We start from the raw sequence: 10,452 nt of genomic DNA, 5'->3' as shown, positions 1-10,452 counted from the left end.
TTGGGCAATCTACATCCATAGTGATACTGCCTCGGAAACTCAAAGAGGGGTCGTTATGAGTCGAGGCCGACTCGATGGCACATAACAACAACAGCAACAGCTACAACTCTTTGCTCAAGGGCAAGTTTCAGAGTCTCTTCTGACATCCATTTTGATCTTTTCTTTATTTCTTGTATTTTTAATGATTTCTTGCTTTCTTCATGGATGATGTCATCCCACAATTTTTCTGGTTTTCGGTCATTGGTGTTCAATGCATCAAATCTATTCTTTAGATGGTCTCTAAATTCAGGAGGGATATTTTCAAGGTCATATTTTGGCACTTGTGTACTTGTTTTAATTGTCTTCAACTTCAAGTTGAACTTGCATATGAGCAGTTGATGGTCTGTTCCACAATCAGCTCTTAGCCTTGTTTTGGCTGAAGATATTGAGCTTCTCCACTGCTTCTTGCCATAGATGTAGTAAATCTGATTCCTGTGTACTTTTTCTGGTGAAGGTCACATGTGTAGCTGCCATTTGTGTTGTTGAAAAAAGTTATTTGCAATGAAGAAGTCATTGTTCTTGCAAAACTCTATCATAAAATCTCCAGCATTATTTCGGTCACCAAGGCCAAATTTTCCAACTACCGGTGATTCTTCCTTTTTTCCAACTTTTGTACTCCAGTCACCAGTGATAATTAACTCATTTTGATTGCATGTTCAGTCAATTTCAGATTGCAGAAGTTGATAAAAAATCTTTAATTTCTGCATCTTTGGCTTTGGTGGTTGGGGCATAAATTTGAATAATAGTCGTATTAACAGGTCTTCCTTGTACACATATGGATATTATCTTATCACTAACAGTATTGTGCTTCAGGACAGATCTTGAAACATCCTTTGTGATGACGAATGCCATGTCATTCCTCTTCAAATTGTCATTCCCAGCATAGTACATCATATGGCTATCCAATTCAAATGGCCAAAACTGGTCCATTTCATCTCACTGATGCTTAGGATATCAATCTTTATGCCTTCCATTTCATTTTTGACAACTTCCAATTTTGCTAGATTCATACTTTATACATTCCATGTTCTGATTATTAATGGACGTTTGCAGTTGTTTCTCCTCAATTTGAATCATGCAACACCAGCAAGTGGAGGTCCCGAAAGCTTTACTTTATCCATATCAGTAATGTTAGTTGTACTCTGATGAGGCAACTCTTTCCAAGTTGTATTTTTAGTGCCTTCCAACCTAAAGGGGCTCATCTTTCTACACTGTATCAGGCAATGTTTCTGGGCTATTCATAAAGTTGCCCAGTAATGTATCAGACAATGTTTCTCTGCTATTCATAAGGTTTTCCCTGGCCAATTCTTTAAGAAATAGATGGCCTCTTCCTTCTTTCTTGTCTGTCTCAGCCTGTAAGCTGCGTTGAAACCTGTGGATCATGAGCAACTCTCCTGGCTTCTGAAACACCAATGGCACAGCCTTAAGCCTCACAGCAATGTGCAAGCCGCCACAGTATGACAAACTGACAGACAAGTTCATCTCCCTCAGCTGTTGGAAACCTCTCTGCCCTCCCCTTATCTGATTCCTACCTGAATTCTGCCACTTTGTCATCTCTTGCATTCCTTCCCTTTCCAGCCTCTGGGGGTGGGTCCTGTCTTCCCTAGAATACCTAGACACAGCTTTATTTATGCATTGCACACATTTGCGAACTCCTGTGTCTTTCTCCAAAAAACCAAACTCACTGCCATTGAGTAGATTCTGACTCATAGCAACTCTCATTGGGTTTTCAAGGCTGTAAGTCTTTATAGAAGGAGACTGCCTCATCTTTCTTCTGCAGAGCTCTGGTGGGTTTGAACCACTGACCTTTTCGTTAGCAGCCAAATGCCTTAACAACTACAGCACCAGAGCCCCTTCTGTGTCTTTCTACTGGAAATAAAATGCCTGTGCTATCTATTAGTATTGAGAGTATTGAGAGAAGACTGCACTAAAGACAGCACTGAATTAGCAAGAGGTGTGACTGGGATCATAGCACTGTTGGGTAATGGGCTTGCATCACCTCAGGATTTTCAGCCCTCTACATGGAAAGGTACTAATAAAATATAAACTTCTGGCACCAAATCTTGGGGAAAAAAAAATAAAGATACATTTTGACACGATTTCCTGACTTCCTTTCCAACTTTCCTAACTGTCTAAAAGAAAAAAATATTTTACTTATTGGTGCATACAGTCATGATTAATTGCTCCAAGGAAATAGAGCAGTGATTCTATGGTTCTTAGAATTTGCACAGCTGGTATTGTTCATAAACTCAGAGGAGGCTCAGAAAATGTCTCATTGTAACCCATGGTTCTGGAAGCAATGATTTTCCAACATAAATCTCAGCAGAAAATGTGGTTTTCTGCTCTGTCACTGTTCATATGACTTGTTGGCTGGAGAAGCCAAATTCTCCTCTGCAGTTACTCGACCATTGCCCTGTGTCATGAATAGAATGTTTCCCTTTCCCGATTTTGTATGTTTGAGGGCACAAAAACAGGGTAACTGATGCTACCAATCTCCACTCCTACTCCTACCCCATCTGCTTTTATTTCCTATTATCAAAACCAGAGCAAAGATGGCGAGAAAAAGCTGGGAATACCATGGATAACAAGCATTATATTCACAGTGTTAGGAATTAGCTTGCCCTAACTAAAGTATGGTATGATACACAGCTCAGAACAGATTGGACCTCAGTTTAGATAAATCAGTGAGTCTTTTACAGCTATCATTGGGCTATCAATATGGGTTTTCAGTGATAAAGAACCATGGTCTTGCAGATATAATTCTGAATCCACTCATAATGCAACATACAGATCTTCCGATGGCAAATTCTCCTGTCTCATTCTCTCAGGGTTCAATGCAGGTAACATTTTACCCCAAAATTAATTTTCCCTCAGGATCATTCTAATTAGGACTTGCATAGGAGCAACAACAACAATAAAAAATACAAGAACTTCATACTTGGCTTGGATTAACATCTCCAGTGTGAAGGTCTATTTAGTATGGAATTTATGTTCCTTCCTAGTATAATCCTGGCATTTTGGATGCAGCAAAGTGTTCCCCTAAGATGAGCAAGTATTTTCCTAATGCCAGCTCTGAGCCAGTTTTAGCCTCTAATTTGGCTCTCAGAGACCCAGGTCTGATTTGCGGATTTGAATGGGTGCCTCTCCCTTGAACCCTTAGCCGCCCCATTGTTGGCTGCTGCTCTGTTCCCTCCCCTGCCCTCCCCCAGGGGCAGATTACCCAGTAAGCAAGAGAATCATGGTTTTACTTAGTTTCACTGTTCACTGCAGATTAATAAATAAGCATATGTAATCTAGTGCTTACCTTGCTTACTGAATGTTCTGTCCCTATCAGAGATTGTAAACTTGAAGAAGCCGATTCTGTAAGAAGGTGCTATGACGTTGGGATAGAGACAGATGTCAGCCATATCTAGAAGGAGAATCTTTGATGTGGTGAAAAAATGTGAAATCGTTCACTACATATTAGTAAATAAGCACAACAAAGCCTGTGCTTTTCGGGTAATCCTTCCCTCACTTTATGAATGTTTCTTTTATGAATTCATGAAGTTTCTCATTCAGTCATTATGTACATGCATTATAGGCAGTGAAATTATTTTAAATTTCCTTTGTTAGTGAGAATGACATAATTTGGATCGATCTAGTACTCAGTTTTGACAGAAAAGGGACTGATGTGCTAAAATAAAATTGTTACATATGCCTTTTAAAAAGTAAACCCAAAACTTTTCTTAAGGCCTTTAGCTTATTTTAAGAATCTCAATCATGCAACTATTCTTTCAGATTAATTTAACTCACCTTTTGTGCCTAATGAATCCAAGTAGGGTTTTCACATATTTTTATTGTGCAAACCTCTGTGATGATTGCTCAAATTAGTGGTCATTTTCACCAGGGATAAGAGTGTAGAATAAGTCATTAGGGGATCTTAAGAAAGTTATGGAAAATAAGAATTATTTGATGTGCTTGTCTGGGGATACAGGTGATATTGATTTTGGGAGCAGGGTTTTCTGTCTATAGTTTCATCATCCCAGTTTTTAAAATTAGACACCAGCCCCCTCACCACCAAAAAAAAAAAAAAAAAAACAAAAAACTTGCCGCTCTGAAGTCGATTCCAACTTACAGCAAAATTATGTGTTACACAGTACAATTACTCCTTAGGTTTACTTGGCTATGACCTTTTAGATGCAGATTGCTAGGCCTTTCTTTTGGGGAGATGCTAGTTGGATTTGGACAACCAACCTTTAGGCCTAGCAGTCCTGCACAAACCATTTGTGCCACTCAGAGACATAAATTTAGACCAACCTAAAAGAACAAAAACAAAAAAACACACTGCCATCAAGTCTACTCCAACTCATACTGACATCTCTATGGAAGTAGATTACCTCATCTTCTTCCTGCAGGGCAGCTGGTTAGTTTGAACTACCAAACTTTTGGCTAGCAGCCAAATGCCTTAACCAGTACATCATCAGAATCCCTTAAACTTAGACCAAATCAAAGCAAACTCCCTTCCATCGAGTTGATTCTGACTTATAGTGACCCCCACTAGGTTTCCTAGGGTGTAAATCTTTAAGGAAGATCACCCCATCTTTCTTCTGCTGGTTTGAACCACTGACCTTCTAATTAGCAGCCAAATTCTTTATCCACTATACCATCAGAGCTCCTTAAAGTTAGACCAGGCTCCCCAAAAAGAACTTGAAGCTCTGATATGGAATTTTTAAACACTTTTTTCTCCTTTTGGCTGCTGGAGCCTGCTCTATGGATTTAGATCACCCAGGTGTGAATCCTGGTTTTGCCTTTGCTTATCGACATACCCTTGAACAATTTCTTTACCCTCTCAATTCCTCCATCTCTTCATTTGTGAAGTGGGGGTAATTGGAATCCCTAATTCATAGGGTTATTTAGAGGATTAAATGAGAAAAGAGATGAGGTCATCTTTATCATTTCACCAGGAACAAGTAAGTATTCAATAAATGTTCCTTCTTTTTGTGTATTTTGGGATATAGAAGGTTGTGAATTTTGTCACTGGGTTTATTAAACAAGTTTTAGAAGCATTACCTTGGAGCCATTACTATCAAGAGAAATAAAGGAGTGATGAGGTACAGGAAATAACCAAGTAAAAATAGAGTTTACAGCAACCTAGTAATGGGGTGTTTTATAATAAGCTTTTCATTGACCTCCCAGAGTGAATGCAAATACAATTTTTCCTCATCTTTTCAGGCAAAGAACGATAAAGTGTTAATCTCTACTTTATTTTCCAAGGCATTGTCATTTATCTCTAACCTGGTAGATCAACATTAATTATCTTAAGAATAATTAGCTAATCAAATGTATTTTTGTATCTTAATAACAGTAAGGGGAACTTAATCAAATGTCCAGATTTCAAATCTGCTTCCTATGATCTGGCTGATCAGAACAGGAACAAATGTTAGGCTTTTTCTTGATTAGTGGAAAGTTTGTTGCTAAATCCCCACATTATAAATACATACAAATTTATGATTCAAAAATTAGTGTCAAAGTCAGTCCTGGGGTAGAGCTAGTCAGTGTTCCAGTAATATGTGAATCAAACCATGGAAGTGAAGCTTTATGTGCTTAAAAGGGAAAAATTAAAAAAAAAAAAAGAAAGTAACAAACAATAGCAACAAACCTCAACAAGCTGAATCCCTCTTAAAAAACAAAACGAAACAAAAACAACAACAAACTCACTGGCATTGAGTCGATTCCTACTCATAGCGACCCCCATTGGGTTTTGGCATCAGTGAATCTTTATGGAAATAGATTGCTCCATCTTCCTTCCCCGGAGTGGGCTGGTGAGTTTGAATTGCCAATCTTCTGGTTGGCAGTCAAATGCTCTAAGCACTGCACTAGCGCTATATAAAGAGCTCTGGTGGCCTAGTGCCTAAGGCCTTTGACTGCTAACCAGAATGCTGGAGGTTCAAACCCACCAGCCACTCTTTGGAAGGAAGGTTGGGCAATCTACTTCCGTAGTGACACTGCCTCAGAAACCCAAGGAAGGGTCACTATGAGTCGGGTCAGACTCAATGGCAACGATTTCTGTTTAATTTTTCTGATATTTGAGTCTACACTATGCCTCCTTTAAAAGCCAAGATACCTAAAAATGGGTAAAATTTTAAATTACAGTGTGTAATGAATATTTTTTCTACAAACCCTTACACATGTATGAAACAGAAGAAGGAAAAATATTTTATGTTAAAAATACAATACAGGAGAGTTGACAAAAGGAATTAAATGAAGACACATAATCTGGATTTTGTCTCAGAAAAGGACTGTAAATAAACAAAACAAATATAAAAAGCTGTAAAATGATTCCATAGCAAGACAGATGAGATGATGATGATGAAATTGCTTCAGCCAAATACAACATAGCAACGAAATGATACAATCTCAAGGGGCAAATGGAAAATTTCTCACTGAACTTGTGCTGGAGCCTTTGAGCCACTGGAAATCAACACCAGATTATCATGTTTTCTGTGAGTTTCACAATAAATTACATGGTATTTCACTGCTATGACTAATATAGCCTTCTGGGCTCACCTTGCAGATCAAAAAATGGAAATGCAGAGGTAAGTCTGTGAAAGATGGAAAAGTATAGTACTCGACCTTTTTTAAATTTTTTTTTTCTAATGTATCTCATGACTCAGAGGAAGAATGGCTTGTTAATTTTCATAAGTAATACCTAGCATACTAATTACATATTTCAACAATCCTGCCACTCAAGAAAATACTTGAAGAGAATAGTTTTATAAAGGTAACTTTATAAGGTTAACTTTTTAACTGGAAAGAAAAAGGTAGATTTATATAAAGATTAAGGTCCTTGTGTGGTGCAATTACTTTTCACTGGACTAACCTGAAGGTTGGCTGTTTGAACCTACACTGCAGTGCTGTGGGAGAAAGTCCTGGTGATTTTCCAGAAAGATTACAGCCAACAAAACCAAATGGAGCAGTTTTACTCTGTAATAAACAGGGTCACCAAGAGTTTGAATCATCTGGACAGCAACGGGATTGGTTTTCTATCTTGAGTACCCATAAAGTATGTAAATATAAACAATATATAAAATATTATAAAAAACATCTTCCGTTTGTAAAATAATAAATGTTATCTGTGTTTCTGTATTTTTATGGACACCAAGTAGATTGATATGGAACACTTCGTAAGATGTACTATTAATTGGAAAAAAGTAATAAAGCAAATAGTACTTGTTTTATTGTGATTTGGGTGAAAGTCTACAGAGAAAATTCGTTTTCCATACAGCAGTTCATACACATTTTGTTTCATGACATTAATTGCCATCTTCATAATGTAACAACTCTCTTCCCACTTCCTCTCTGTCGTTACCTTTTTTCTGTGTCCTTTTTCCCCATGCATTCTTGCCTTCTGAGCTTTCTCCCTGTGCAAATATTGCCCTTCTGATCTCCTATGATTGATTGTTCTAATGAGTGTACCTTCCTGTTATAAATGTTCACCTTATATGCCTGTCTACGGTTTGGCTGGAAGCCAAGTAAAGAGTACCTTACTATTACATTTGTGTAATAGTCTAATGCATTTATATCCATATAAAAGGAACTCAAAATATGGCTATATAGCAATGAGTATGATGGAAGATTTTGAAGAAAAGTCAAGGGAGAATTTTGTTTTGATTGCATTGTTTGAAATTTTTACAGTAAGAGCATAGTCGAAGAGCACCACTTTAGTCTTTTAACTCTGATCAGTAACAAATCACTTGCAAACACTTCACCACCTCCTTGTGCTCCAGACAACCCATCGTTAATATGACAATTTCTACATTTTGTCCTGCTTTACTATTTCAATTATTTATCAAGGAGTCAGAAGTCAGGAGGCACATAGGCCCATGCTGGCTCTTAGAAGTCCTGACTTTACGATTTTATGAACTGATATAATGTTTCCAACAGGATAGCTCGAGAACACTTAGCAGTGTGTCTGTGCAAGGATTACCTGTACAAAGTAAATCTTTTAGAACAGAGGTTCACAACTGGCTAGGGAAGACAGCTCACATGGGAAAGTGTGTTTGTGTGTGTGTGTGTGTGTGTGTGTGTTTTCTCTGGCAGTCCAGCACTTGTCCTAGCCCCATGTGTTATACCACAGCTTGCCCACTGAGCACCTAGCCTGGAACTCAGATTCAATCTCTGTAAGAGTTGCAGTGGAACAAATGCAGAGACTGGGTGGAAAGTGGCATCATTTAGGAAGCATTTAATCAAGAAGACTGGAGTCTAGCTATAGACCCTAGGTGAGCATTGATCGAACCACTCATTCTAGAAGAGAGGGTGCCAACAGAATCCTGCCTCTGCTGTTAGTCCTGGGAGGTTCCACACAGGGGTGATCAGAAGTTCCTTCCCCTAACTTCAGCCTCTGTAGTCTATGAACAGTGAACACCTCATTTTGAGGGATATGGCCAGGTTAGGAGAGTGAGAAGTCCCAAACACTGCCTGAAGTCCAGATATGGCACCTGAATGTGATTTGAGGAGTGTATACTAACTTCACTGCAGAGGGAGTTACACAGGGCTCTGACTTGGAAAGACAAGAGATGATTTTGTTAAGATCCTCAAGAGAGCCTCTGAGCAAATGGAGCTGGTCTTAAGCATTAGAGCTGGTCTTTGGCATTGAGCTGAAGGAAGTAAACTCCAACAGCCACTGCTACACTCTTATCAATAAACTGGATCTCACCTTTGACGTCAGGCTGAGTGGTAATGAGGGCATGCCCAAAGCAAGTCTCTTGATAATTATCCCGTGTGTGATCTTTACTAAGGGCAACTGCACCACTGAAGAGGAGATCTGGGAAATGCTGAATACAAAGGGCATACATTATGGGAAGAAGCACTTCATCTTTGGGGAACTCAGGTATTTCATCCCCAAAGTTTTGGAGCAGAAAAATACCATGAGGTGCCCAAGAGTGATCCTCCATGCTACAAATTCCTGTGGGGCTCCAGAGCCTATGCTGAAGCCAGTAAGACAAAACTCATGGAGGTTTTTACCAAGATCCATGAGTCTAACCACAGTTCCTTTCCATCCCAGTGTCTGAAGTCTTAAAGAGATGCGGCAGAGAAAGCCCCACCAAAATAGTAAGCAGGGCTTGCATTATCACTGGGGCTAGTGCAAGTTCCACTCCCAAGCCCAGCAGCTTCTCCCACCCCTAGTCAAATCTGAGGCAAATTCTTCACTTTGTCTTTGAAGAAAGCAGTTGGCCTTCTAAGTAGTGAAGGTCAGGGTGGGGCTCTAAGGAACACAGTATATTGCATCTTTGTGTTTCTGTCTTATATGGTTAACTTGGATGTTTATTTTCTTGTTTTGTTTTTTAGTTTTCAAATGTTCCTTCTAATATAATGGTTAATTAGCTTTAAAATCTACATTTATGAATGATATTGGTCATAAATTTATTGCTGTTTATGAAGTTTAGGAATAACTGTTTTGCTTGTTTGTACAATAATTGGAAAACTGACCATCTTATATTGTGATGTGGAAAAAAATGATAATATGTTGTTGGAATAGGCATTGCCTTGAAAATGTGAAAGAACTCAGCAGTAAAATAATTTCCCAATTATTTTCAAGAAATAGAGAAAAATACTAAAAATGATCAAGTTCTTGTTTTTCTTATCACTTTTAGTCTGTTGTTCTGTAAAGTCAAATTATACATACATGGATTTGCTTAGTTTACTTAAGAAACTGAGAAATAAATCTTAGTAAATTAGACTTCATGCTCACTGGCTCATTTATTCCTCAAGCATTAATTGAGCATCTGCTCTTTGGAAAGCACTGTGTTAGTATTAAGGATGCTAGGATAAACAAGACTCAGCACCTGCCCATGGAATTTTAAAGTCTAGCAGAAGCAACCACACCACGTAAAGACAGTAGTGAGTACCTTTAAGATGAAAAGAAACAGTAAAAAGGAGGTAGGAGATGGGGGCGTGGACTAAACCTGAGAGCATTGCTGGGGACTTGGGAAACTGCAAGTCCTTCAGTGGGAGGTGATTTTAAACTAAGTTGGGTGGTGGGCTGGATGAGGCTGTGGTAGTGGTGAGATGGGGAATGGAGAGCAAGCATGGAATGGTATACTACTCTTAGCAATTACTTTGGGGTCAAGGGTAAATCAAATTCCACCTGGGACAAGAATTGAAGGTGTTATCTGTTCTTGTCCCAGTGCAGTTGAACACAAAATAAGTGTTTTATGCACATAATTTTAAAGGAGTTTTTGAGAAATAAGGGTGATACTTTATTTGTTTGTTTGTTTGTTTGTTTTAGCCTCCCACTGTCCCTTTAAACTATATCCAGTGGAAGAGGCTTTCCTCCTGACTTAGATGAAAAGTAAGGAGGGCTCCATTTTTTCCCCTCTGCTTTTATTTGTTGTTGTTGTTATATGCCATCGAGTCAGACCCGACTCATAGCAA

This window comes from Orycteropus afer, unplaced genomic scaffold, assembly GCF_000298275.1.
Source record: "Orycteropus afer afer isolate SDZICR_OR568_19922 unplaced genomic scaffold, OryAfe1.0 scaffold00280, whole genome shotgun sequence".
Classification (NCBI taxonomy): domain Eukaryota; kingdom Metazoa; phylum Chordata; class Mammalia; order Tubulidentata; family Orycteropodidae; genus Orycteropus; species Orycteropus afer.
This window is presented reverse-complemented; position numbering follows the sequence as displayed.